Source organism: Eutrigla gurnardus (assembly GCF_963514095.1).
Source record: "Eutrigla gurnardus genome assembly, chromosome: 5".
NCBI classification, from domain to species: domain Eukaryota; kingdom Metazoa; phylum Chordata; class Actinopteri; order Perciformes; family Triglidae; genus Eutrigla; species Eutrigla gurnardus.
In genome coordinates this window covers 13,217,652-13,231,756 of record NC_139919.1, presented here as the reverse complement: position 1 = coordinate 13,231,756, position 14,105 = coordinate 13,217,652, and positions in this window count along the sequence as shown.

The following is a 14,105-nucleotide window of genomic DNA, read 5'->3' as shown; positions in this document are numbered from 1 at the left end:
GGAGTGGAAGGCGTCTCCAGTTGTAGGATAAGCAACGATTCATCATCATCCGAACAACAAATACTCTTGACCCCTGACTACGCAGAGATCCCACATGATACCAACGTTATTATTCTATTGACTTGCAAGCCTTGCTAGAAGTCGAGCCGCACATCTACACAGAGGTAAACAAAACATTAATTTTGGACCCGTCAAAATTGTTTTAAATTATTATTTCACAATCATTTTTTTTTTATTTCTTTGATTCTGCACTTCTAAAAGCTCTGTGGGTGTATTTTTTTTTTCAATTATTCGTTTAAATAAAAAATCAATGTGACCTTTAATTAAAGAAGAGTTTGAAACAAAGGAATGTAAGGATGAAATGAAATTGAAGAGAAAAAAATTGTAAATTGGCTGTGTATGAAGTGTGTATAAAAGAGCAGATAAAAATAACTTAAGAGTTTGATTAGGTCGTCCACTGCAGGCATCGCACACGGCAAATCAGTTTTTATAATCTTGTTGATTTGAGACTTTCTAGTAAATTTGGGATTTTATGTGAATATTGTCCCCCTTGCAAGGCTCCGTTTTTTTTGTTGTTTTTTTTTTTTTACCTACAATTGCCCTAATACACCATTGTATTACTTGTGTTGACTGAGGCATTGACAAATGTTTTCAGCCCTTATCAGCTCTGATACTGGACTTTATGATGCAATACAGTTTCAACTTCAGTGTTTCCGCATTTAGCTGCATTTGGCCATTCATGTTGAGCTGCCAGCAAGTTCTTAGCACCACGGTAATCTCTAACATCTTTAAATAAAAAGTTATTCAAATTAGTTGCACAAAGTGAGGAATATGGACTTTAAATTCTCTAAGATATAGGTATCTGAAGATAAAAAAGTGGGATCAGCGTATCCCTGAAGGAAATACAAAGAGGAGACAGAAGGAGGTGGAGTGAAGGGGGGAAGTGAGTAAGAGGTGGGAGGAAAGGCCAGTGGAAGTGAAAGGAGGCGAGGAGGAGCTACAGGAGGCTCAGAGAATTTTGGATGTCTGCCCCGCTATTGTAACGCTGCCAAATCCTCCCCTGGACCCTCGAGGTGCCGGAGCAGCTGAGACAAACTGTGGGAGGTTCTGGAGTGCTGAGATCCATCTCAACTTAGGCCAAGGGACATCCGGGGCAATGATGAAGATGCAGGATATCATTTTCATCTGGATATTATTAGACTGCGTAGTGATGCATTTCACGAAGCACTTTGCTCAACTTTGTGGTCTGATTTTATTGTGCAGGCATGGAATTAAAATAATCAGAGAAGCTCCAGTCGATTCGTCAGCCTCTCGGTGTGACTGTCAGCGCTGCATTTCTTTATGACTACTGTATCACTGTCAACAGAGCGCGTGATAAAATGCACGATAAAAGCTTAAACTGACAACTCCTGATGAATGGCTGGACTGCTGTGTGCAGAGTTTCCTATTAGGAAAGTGGTTTCACCCAACTAAGTGTGAGTGGAGTTGGCACTACTTTCCCACATTTGTTATTTTTTCCCACTCATTTCTCCAACCATTGTACTTTTCTTGGAATACTGTGTTGTGTCATTTAATCTTCTAAAATGTACCCAAACAAAACAAAGAAGATTCACCAGTTCAGTGAGATCCATTTATGTCCTCTACTTAAGCACAAATTAATTAAAGTACTTGTACTTTACTTGAGTGTTTCCATTTTATGTGACTTCTAACTTTTTCTCCACTTTATCTCAGAGGAAAATATGTATACAGCTTTAGTTACTTGTCAGATTATTTTCATACCCTTCCTGTCCAGTGAAAACCATGACTCTCAAAATTTGGCCATTTTGAATTAGAATTTAGTGTTTCAGTAGGAGTTCAAATTAGTACACAGCAGTAAATGCAACACACACATTACCTAACACACACATCCTCATGTGACCGGGTCTCTCATCGACTCTGTCTGTAGCATAACTTACCTGAACCAAACCTACATAAACATCAACGCAAGAACTGATTCATTAGCACAGGAGAAGGATCCCGAGACATGTATTTATAAAGCATAAGGTCATAGACGGTGCTGTTTCATGAATATCACAGTATCATTACTCATTAGGCCCTCGGATAAATGAATTTTCTTAATTGAATATGCTTGTAGGATAGATGGACTCGGTGGAGGTTTATCAGTCACAGTCTCCTCCACCGCGTGTAATGAGTTTCAGTGATAGAGTGGATTTCAGATTGGCCGGTTGAAAAACTGCACAGCCATCAGATGTACTTTTCAGCTTCCCCATCTGTCCAAAAAAATGTTTCTCATGCGTGTAAAATGCATGTAGGGTAACTTTGAATCAGCACAGTAACGCTCACACATGACCGAAGAAAGTTGGTGGAACTCATAAGAGGACAGAAACTATCTTGAGAAAAAGGAAATGAAGTTCAATTTGTCTGTTTTATGAGTAATGTGAAATTACTTCCATTTCTGCTGATTTATTTTTGGTTAGATGATAATGACGAAACAAAGATGCCTATCTCCGGAGTTATTAAGATGAACTGTCCCTGCTTGTTACTGAAATTTGACTGAATGTATGCTGGAAAAATATGTAAATCAGATTTGTTACAACTCATTTACGTTTGCCACACACCACCATTAAATGCATTCTTTCACTCAAAATGAGCTTTGAATGATAATAAAAGAGTGGAGCTATAAATTTAGGAAAAAGTAGCGTTTTTTATGCAGCTGGCTTAAAAGAGTAATGTACTTTCCTATCACAGCTAACTTTACTGAGGGAAAAGGTGTCGTGCACATGCAAATTATGCAAATTATAATTTAGCGCATTTGCAGTCCCTGGCAACTTAAGTAATACGACACTGAAATCCAATCACATCACTTTCCAGCACTTACGTTTCCAACAAAACAACAGGGGGAGATTGTAATGAAAACTCCTTGTCAGACTCGAACCGTAATGTACTCAGCATCGGGTTTGTGCAGCTACTTCGCTGACGATCTGCTTTTAGAAGAGGAGTTAGTGACAGTTGATACGGACAATGAACAATCTATTCAATTAGACCTTGACAGCGCGGACTGCTAATACACCTGGAATTTGTTTTATGTTCACGATGGACATTCACGGTATTAATAGCAGCTACAGCTGACACCGAACATCAACATTCATAGTATAAAGATTAATAGGCTGCTTGTTTCTTCCCAAATGCCTGAAAATGACTTTTTTTTAATCTGCTACCTCAATAGTTAAGATATGGTTATTTCTTTATGTCTAGGCAACTCAATCGATGTGGTTAAGGTTAAATGATAGGGGGCGGGACATCACGTTTGTTGACCCAACCAACCAGCCACCACAACCTCCTCCCTGATGTTGTGCTATGGATGGTGTCCTACAGGAAAGGGTTTCAGTCATGCTGCAACTCAGCCTCTCAAAATTCCTCATGAAAACCTTTGCAGTTTTATTCATTGCACATATAAAATAAAGCATGCATGAGTCTGTAATTACGTGGCCTATTTCTTGCCTCATTTAGGAGCATTTTTACAGTTTCCAGAGCAGCCAGCACGGCTCTCCAGTTTAAAAAATTGGATGCAAAGACCAGTGACAGAAAAGTACTTTCATTCAGGTAGGTGTAGCAGAGACTCATTATGAAGCCTCAGTGATGGAAAGCACCAAGCTAATGCCTTTTGAGCCTGAAAATTGAGAAGAGTGAATGAGAGAGAGAGCCTGTTATATTCAATAATGAAGTCAATGTATACGTAAAGTCTATATGTTTGCGTATATGTTTTCTTGTTTGAGCTCGTGAAATTGTCTGTTAATGGACAAATGTCGACCGTCCTCTTTTGTCTTTGGGCTCCATTTTATCTGCAGTCAGATCCAGTTGCACTAACGCTCGGAGACATGATCAGGTGGTGCAGTCAGAAATGAGAGAGCAAAAGAAAGACAAAATGAAAATGGATTTCACGCCCCAGTTGTCAAGTGAACTGAGGATTATGATTTACATAGCACCTCTTTAATTCTCAAACCTCAAATTCAATTAGTTCAGCAAATACCATTCAGTAAATGCAATGTCATATTCTCTATAACTTATTGATATGAATGCAACTGTTCTTGTGAGGCTTACCTCTCCTCTGATTACAAATCCACCTTTGTTCCTTGATAGAATCTTAAAAAGAAATGAAAAAGGGACGCAGCAGCCGGAGGCTGACAGATCTGTCATGGTTGCAACCTCTTCGTGACTCATTATGTATTCTCAAAACGTGCATATTTCTCCTTCGCTTTATTCATCTCTGGCATTCTTAGTAGCCAATCTCACATATGAGTAGGTACTGTATGAAGCAGCTATTAATGTCCCACTGAGTAAAGGATTCACTTTTCTGCTTCCACTTTAGTCTAGCGGAGTCAATTGCAAGGAAGGTGTGATAAAGGTTCTTTGTAAGTGACAACAAAATCATTTCAGAAGTTTGCAAAGGCCAAACACAAAGGGAGAGAATCCCTGAGACTGATGCCATTATTTGTCTTTTTAAAGAAATGGTTTTATGCGGCAACACAAATGTCTGACAGACTGTGCACTGACCTTCCTGTTTCATGGTCCTGTGTTCATTTTTCATAGTCTGAAATGTCTCTCAAAGACAAAACATTTTTGTATTTACTATGCATGGGTAATTAGGCATTTTCTAGGCCGCTCAATTTGTGCCTCTGCACAGTGCATGACTGGCACATCCTACAATAACAAAGAGGATAATCATAAATCATTTTTGTTGGCCAAAATAGTTTTGTATTTTCTTCATTTCCACACTGACATATGAAATGATGCAGGTTGCTAAACCGCTACTGGTTGTCCAATGATAACTTGGCAAATGTAACCAGACATGACAGCTAGGACAGCTATACAAAAAATGACAAAGCAAAATGATAAGGAATCTGCTCCAACTTAAGCTGCAAGCATTTGTATGTAACTATCTTACTACCTTATTTATAATATTTCCAAGGCCAAGGCATCATTAAATAACCACATGATGTTTTGGAGTTAACTCCATTGTGTAGTATTTCCCCTTCATGTACAAACCAACCCTGGATCCTAAATTTCTAAGTCCTGACTTTAGGCTAACTTTAGCAGTTCTGTCCTGCTCTATATTGGATTTGGGTAAGTTTATGATCCTCCAGTCAACGTTATCGATTCAGTTTTTCAGTGAAAATATGAAAATACAAACAAGTATGCTAAGCAACCAACCTTGGTTATGTTACATCAAAATAATATAATATCCCTCTCCTTACTTCTCCTTTATTTCCACATCCTAACATCAACTGATGCAGATGCTTACTTTTTGCCAGCTATGTGCAGTCTCTGCCTCAGTTATTTAGCATTATATCATACATAATAATAATTATCATGTATCAGTCAGCTTGAAACACCAACTCATACAACTAATGCATAAAAATGAGAAGCCTGCCTTTGTCTACCTCTGTCTCAAATCAAAGACCCATTGGTTCAGAAATGAATCAGAATCTCAAGTGCCAATTCTGCCAATGTGATGCTTGAAAGCATCAGTCATTTTTTTTTTACCATTTAGTCCATTGTAGGATTCCACAAATATGCCAAGGAGATTGTTGTTTCTCTTTCTTCTCTCATTTTCTGAAGCTTTATCAGTCCAGAGGTTAGAGTCTCAATGCAAGTCGCTCTCAATGCATGTCTTTTATGATATTCCAGTCCTATAGATTATTTGCATGCAAATTGTCCAGACACAGTGAACGAAATTGACTGAGATAATAGAGAGAGCCAACATGGCAGCAGTAGCTCACGCCTCAGTACACTACAAGGTGTCAAGAGAAGAAGTTGGCAAAGCCCTCCTTTACATTCAGGGCTGAGTGGGGCCATTTCTCCCAAAGGCTACACACTTCATGTTAGTTCAATGAAGCCAACAAGTCCAGATAAACGCAGAAAAAAAATATATATCTGCCAAGACAAGTTTTTTCACTTCATGCTGCAACGAGTTTTGCAGCACTCTGGCATCGATTCAGCCGGCGTCTACAACTGCTGCTCTGGAGGGATCGCACCTCGCTGCGATTATCGAATGATTACAATGGGTCGTCAATACCGAGACACCACTCCAGGAGCCTGCTGTACCTTAAGAAAGTGACTCACAAAGACATGTGCTATTTATATATATATATATATATATATATATATATATATATATATATATCATAGCAACCCATTCAGCTGCCATTTTCCTAACTCAAAGTAGCTTTTTCTATTGTTCTACATCTATTGAAATTGGATCATTATTGTGTTCTGAGAATGATTAAGTGCTGGAGGGAAGAACGCTAAACTAAATATAATCCTAACCTCCTTCACACCTCGATGGTTCGGATTGGTATGAAAATGTCATCCACAGTGATCGACAGTGTCTTCTAGCTCTAGATGTAGTTGAGCATTTCTTTTATTTATGACTCTGAAAAGAACCATTTCTATTTGTGGACTTTACAGAGGAAAAGTGATTTATTATGTATTACAATTCAGGAGGAGAGTGAGAAGTAAGTCCAAAACGTCGACCTCACTTGGTTAAGCGTTTTTTGACACTTTTGACCAAAGGAGCAGCAACGAATCGTAGGGACCGAAAAAATGTACCATCCATTTAAAAAAAAAAAAAAAAAAAATGCTTCGGTCTGCAGTTTAGTTCTCATACATCCTGTCATTCACTCCTCTCCTCACCAGCTCCATCATCATCAGCCTCGTCAGCCTACCAGTCTCTGCAGTCATCAGCCGCTGCTGTGCCCTGGACTGCCTGGGGGGATTTATCTTGCTGCTGCTCGGGGGCGGACACCCCACCATTACAAATCCCCCCATAGAATCTAATCTCCAAAGATTAGTATCACGTCTCATCAGTCGTAATACGCAATTCTGTTTACTTGGTTCACTTGTCTCTGCTGATTGAGTTGAATGATGTCAACAAACCCCAAATGAGCAAAACATGATCAGCGGCCTTAATAGATATTCAAACACAACAAAACGGACGTCACACAAGTGAAGCTGGTTAATTGTCATTGTAGAATGTAGACGAGGGAATTAGAGCAAAGTATAGAAGATTCATTTTTGGTTAAACATGACAAAGCAGACTTTCCCACCTCTCCCTCAACCGACTTCTTAGAAATGAATAAACATATGTTTGCTATGACAACCAATGCACACTACAGCTAATCCAATACAAACTAATCCACTGAATACACAGTACTCCATATAAAATGTACAAAATTGGACTGGCAAGCACAGACGCCTGCTCACAATGCACAATAGGCATGACAGATGATTCTTTCCACGCAGTCTGGGCTTACAACCTGGTTCAAAATTGTGTTACACAAAAACTCTCCACCATCGTGGACTGCAGGATCCCTCCACGCCCACAGCTGTGTTAGCACAGTGTCTGCTAGGAGACACTTCAAAAACCAACACACCAAACAACAGCTTGCTCGTTTCTCAAACTGAAGAAGCAAGAAAACAAATCTCTTAAACTGGAAGTCAAATTCAATAAGTATTAACTGCTGGACCAACTTCCTTTCAGAATATGTTTCTATGGGAAAAAATCACAAGCAGCTCACAATATCAATAACATTACAGCCTTTAAGTAAAGGTGGTCGGAATGCCGTGCACACTCCCACGCACATCACATTGCAACACACCAATAGAACAGTTGTTCTCATACCCAAACACACACACACACACACACCTGCACACACCCATTATCTCACCCCACACACACACACACACACCTGCACACACCCATTATCTCACCCCACACACACACACACACACACACACACACACACACACACACACACACACACACACACACACACACAAACCTGCACACACAAAAACACACACATACACCCATTAACTCACCCCATAAACATACATGCACACACTTAAGGGCCACTTATATACTTGTTTTATTGTTCTTTCTTCACATTAAGAGATAATTGCTCTTCTTTTCTCTTTCATACATACGTCATGCTTACTTTTCTTATCTGCAATCTACTGACTATTGGTTCTTACATAATATGATATTATATTGTTTTGTGTGTAATAGGGCTGTATCGAACAATTATTTTTGTGGGTTGGCTCTGGGAGGCGCTCCCCCGCCCGACCCTCCGGAGGTGCAGCTGGGGCTCAGGTGGAGGCCGGCAGAGGTTTTCCCTGAGGAAAGGTCCTCCTCGTCAGACAGACTTCCTCCCAGTTGGTCTTGGGGTGGGGGGGTGGCAGGACTGGACACAGAACTTGAAGGTGGCCGGCACACTTCTCTGGATCTGGGTGTGGCTCGGATATGGTCTCCCTAAAATGTTAAATATTAATCAATTTACAGTTTTTCTCAATTGTTTACACACAAATACTGGTACTTGAGACACAATGACCACAACATGTAACTCATGCACCAACACTCTGAACTAGCTCTGCTAAACTGCAAGCACAATTCCTGCTTTACACTCAAATTGCAATTTTAAAACACACTTTTTTCAAAACACTACACACAATTCTCTGCATTTGGCACAATTTTCATGAAGAAAATCTCTTGTTTTCACAAGGAACACACTGCCATTCAAAATTCTTAATTTAATTTAAAAAGTTAATTTCCCTACTATGCACACTGACTCATCACATGGGAAAACACCTGCAACACAGTTTTACAATTTGCAATCAGAGCATTAGCATAAAAGTGCAACAGGTGAGCTCTTCTGTTTTGGAGCAATGGATGCCAACATTGGCAACAGAGGCAGAGCCAGAGGAGTGAGAGTACGAGGAGGAGCCTAGCATGGATTTGCCGTGCTAGGCGATATTTCCCCCGCTGCTCGGCCATCGCTTGCATTGCCTGTGATGTGGATGAGGTGCTGTGGCCAGACCGAAACAGAAGAGAGGATGCGGGATAGTTGTTGTTTTTTTTTTTTTTTTTGTAACTGTATACAGTCATTTCTTCTGGTTTTGTATGTAGACCACTGTACTTTGTGTTGGTTTGGATGAACACTGCACATTACAGTATTCTTGTGGGAAAAATAAAATATATAAAAACAATATTCTAAAATATTTTACAACACATTTATGTATGTAGTGTCTGTAGTGTAACACTGAACAAAAAAAGGCCTAAGTCATTATGGTAAATGGAGAAGAAGTGTTCATCGTGTTTTACATTGAGCACATCAGTGTTCAACTGGTTCTTATAAATGTCTATTCATATGATGGTTTGTGTGTGTCATTTGACAACAAAATACCATTTTGAGAAGAAATAACATTGTTTTGAATGTAAAGTTTCATTTTGCAGGAGAATTGAGGGGTTTTGCCCATTGTGTGTGTGTGTTTTTGATTTGTGTGTAGAGTTCTGAGAGTATGAGGCATGCTTTCAGAAAATGTGTGTAAACGATCGAGAAAAACTGTAAATTGTGGGTGGGAACGGGAATGAAAACAGGGGCAAAAAAGGGGCAATGCCTCGTTGCTGTATTTACTTAATTTTGGCCAAAGATTATTACATGACATTAGTTTGTATTCAATTATTTTTATCATTATCATATATATGTGTTTTTTTATACAGTGAATATTCACAATATAGTTTAAGAAAAATCACAAAAATACAAAGACCTCATGGAACATAAAACAGGATGAAAAGCCAATTGGGGCTTAAAAGAGAAAATTCAAAAACCTGTTGTTTTTAACCTTCTTTATGGCTTAGTTTCCTGTTACACTCTTTCTGTCTTTTGATGTGATAAATGAAACAAAATCCAAGAATTGAAAAATGAATGCTCCTCCTTTCCATTTATTCTTGCAGTCAAATATGCCAGTTTACAGCGCTGAAAAAGCAGCAGAATAATAATCATCATGATGCAGCCATTGTTAAACCTCACACATGTGAAATGATTGCATGCATCAATCACGGTCTCCCCGGGAAACTAGATGATTTGGACTCACTACAGTTGTGTTTGAACTATTGTCTGTTGTGAGTCATTCAGGAAAGATTTGTTTGACAATACACACCCACACTCTTAGAAATAAAAGTGCTAAGTAGAACCATATAAGGTTATTCGGCTTTTACTCATAGGAAAACCCTTTTTGGCTCCAGGTAGAACCTTTTATAAAGGTTCCACATGGAACTCTTTTGGAAGGTTCTACCGAGAACCCCACATAAAGGGTTATACCTAGAACTGTGTGTGTAAGGTTCCACCCAGAACCCCTCATAAGAGGTTCTACAAAGAACCCATACTGGGGGTTCCACCAAGAACCCTTTCATTTTCCAAGGGTTTCATCTAGAACCCAAACAGGGAGTTCCACTAAGAACCCTTTCATTTTTCAAGGGTTACGTCTAGAACCCACACAGGGAGTTCCACTAAGAACCCTTTCATTTTTCAAGGGTTTTATCTAGAACCCACAAAGGGAGTTCCACTAAGAACCCTTTCGTTTTTCAAGGGTTATGTCTAGAACCTTCACAGGGAGTTCCACTAAGAACCCTTTCGTTTTTCAAGGGTTTTATCTAGAACCCACACAAGGAGTTCCACTAAGAACCCTTTCATATTTCAAGGGTTTCATCTAGAACCCACACAGGGAATTCCACTAAGAACCCTTTTGTTTTTCAAGGGTTTCATCTAGAACCTACAAAAGGAGTTCCACCAAGAACCCTTTCATGTTTCAAGGGTTTCATCTAGACCTCACACAGGGGGATCTAAAAATATCCCTTTTCAAAGGTTTTCACAAATAACTGTCTTGTCCTCTGAGGGTTCTATAAAGAACCATATTGTATTCTACAGATCAGATACGTTCATATTATATTGTGGTCATTTATCATGTTGACATTGAACAAACATTCAAGACATTTTAATGAGAAAAACATTTATTTAAAGATAGCCCAACAGAACAGGCTGTGTAGGTCCCAGGGGAGAACAGGTCAAAAGTCAGCATAGGTCCAGTGGAATCAGCAACATGACAGGCCAGACACATCATGCTGTCCTCAGTCGTGGATTTGTGTAATCTCCAGCAACAGTGACATGGCAGAAAGGGGAGACAAAAAAGAGTTTTATTTCCATCAATCCAAGGTGCATTTACTGTGCTTATTGTAAGCTATCTACAAACAATAAAATAATGCATGGTCCAATGAAAGGAATCAGAGTACATACTGTATGTAGTTATCGTGACAGTGGAACAGAATCATGAGAAAGTGAGGGAACCCAACAACGTTTTCACATTGGTTTAAATAATGTTAAAATACTTTTCAGTGTCATGTTACAAGTACTCAAAATGTTACATATTGTAACAATAATGGAAATCTCAGCAAAACCCTCTTTTTCAAGCCAATGGCACACTTCGGCTTTCGTCCAAGCTGTGTAAGTCATTTCTACAAGAAAACAAACAAACAAACAAGCAAACGAACAAAACATAATAAGAAACAAATGCTTAGTCCACCTTTCACCATAAAAGTCCTCAGCTAGGGTCAAGCATGCTGAAATAAGATATTACATTTAGCTCACCTTGATTCTCTGAAGTTGCTTCTGGGTCATTCCGTGTCATTTCATCAAATGCCTCCCACCTGACCATCTCAGAATGTCCTGAAAAAATTCAAGTACAAAGACACACTTGTTAATAGGACAAATCCAAAATATTAGGTCTCTACTTTCAACAGTATTCTCATGAAACATCATTGAATGAAGGGTAGTTTAGACGGTTTTTGGCATCATGCTCTGAAAAGCCATTTTTAAACGGCAATATCTAGAAAACTATCTCACCTGTGACCTTCAAAATTTCTACAGTGTATATCTGTTACTAAACGCCTCCAGACATGGAGTATCAGGGGTGTAGCTCAATGATAACCTAGTATGGTAGGTACTTAAAAAGGGGCTTGTTGAAATAAAGTAGTACATTTGAAGGATGGCTGAGCCCCCATTTTTTCAGATAAAAGACTTCTATCACTTCTGCCTCTATCTCTGGTGTTAGCTTAAACATTCTACAAAATATGGTTTCTCTCAGATGATTAGTTTCACAGATATTAAGGCTCAAAAATGGAAGTAAACACATCTTTGCCCAAATTCAGAGCCATATTCCAAAAAACTGACAACACGTATCAGGTCCAAACTTACTTTTTTTTAAAGATCATATTCTTGTTAAAATCATATAAAAAAATCGGGAGGGTGTTTTCCCTCAATTTGTCGCAGTGATTTTTTTAAAATCCTGATATTGGTGGGGTTTTTGTGGCCCGTTTTGGTACTGCATGTCCTAACAGCCTACTTGTAAACATCACAGCAGGGCAATTCAATTGTGCTTTTTATCATTTACCAAAGACTTACATGTGACTAAATGCTACTGATAAATTTAGCCTCACGAAAACATTAAAATGGATCACAGTTGTAGTTACAGAGGCAATACGTCCTTGAATGTGAGTTAAACATGCTGAAAGCAGCTTTTAATGTCTTAAACCATGAACAAACAGCATAATATTGAAGACTGTACTTTTTGTCATACTTTAAGTATATAAATACCACAACCAAATCAAATAATAATCTTAATTTGAGCATAAAGATTTTACATTACAGTAGAAAAGTCTCCAAAGTTTGATATTGAATAACAGTTTGTCTCTATGCTCACTATGAGGGATCACACATTTTTCATCTTTTAGATCCAATTCCTTCGTCACATTCATTAATTTGGCAGTGACTTTACAAATAGTCTAATGTACATCTCTGCTCTATTGTGCTCATCTTTTTTGATGGCATACATGCACCCAGTTTCTGTAGAGGGAACGTCAAATCCTGCAATTCTATGCTGCAGTGGGACATTGCACATCTTCTCTTCTTGGCCAGTAGAAACTCTTGGCAGGGCCATGTGGGTGCATGAACTGAACCAGTACATCTTCATCTGAAACATCTCTGATACTTCCTATCCACCATTTCTGATCATACACACAACTCACATATTGTCTCATAGTGAGCATAGAGACAAACTGTTATTCAATTTCAAAGTTTGGAGACTTTTGTACTGTAATGTAAAATCTTTATGCTCAAATTAAGATTATTATTTGATTTGGTTGTGTAATTTATATACTTAAAGTATGACAAAATGTACACTCTTCAATTCATTTGTTCATGGTTTAAGACATTAAAAGCTGCTTTCAGCATGTTCAACTCACATCCAAGGACTTATTGCCTCTGTAAGTACAACTGTGCTACATTTTAATGTTTTCATGAGGCTAAATTTATCAGTAGTATTTAGTCACATATAAGTCTTTGGTAAATGGTAAAAAACACATTTAAATTGCCCTCCTGTGATGTTTACTTGTAGGATATTAAGACATGCAGTACCAAAATCAGCCACAAAAACCTCACCAATATCAGGATTTAAAAAAAATCACTGCGACAAATTGAGGCAAAACACCCTCCTGATTTTTTAATATGATTTTAACAAGAATATGATCTTTAAAATAAAGTAAGTTTGGACCTGATACGTGTTGTCAGTTTTTTGGAATATGACTCTGAAGTTGGGCAAAGATGTGTTTACTTCCATATTTGAGCCTTAATATCTGTGAAACTAATCATTTGAGAGAAACCATATTTTGTAGAATGTTTAAGCTAACACCAGAGATAGAGGCAGAAATGATAAGTCTTTTATCTGCAAAAATGGGAGCTCAGCCACTCTTCAAATGTACTACTTTATTTCAACAAGCCTCATTTTAAGTACCTACCATACTAGGTTAACATTGAGCTACACCCCTGATATTTCATGTCTGGAGGCTATTAGTAACAGGTATACACTGTAGAAATTTTGAAGGCCACAGGTGAGATGGTTTTCCAGATATTGCTGTTTAAAAATGGATTTTCAGAGCATGATGCCAAAAACCGTCTAAACTACCCTTCATTCAATGATGTTTCATGAGAAAACTATTGACAGTAGAGACTTAATATTTTGGATTTTTCCTATTAACAAGTGTATCTTTGTACTCAAATTTTTTCAGGACATTGTGAGATGGTCAGGTGGGAAGATTTTCAGAAATTTGATGAAATGACACGGAATGACCCTCTCTTCTGTTCTTCTTTGTTCTGTTCTGTTCGCAGTAATCACTATTGGTATGTCACACCTGGTTTGTAGAGGGGGAAGACCAG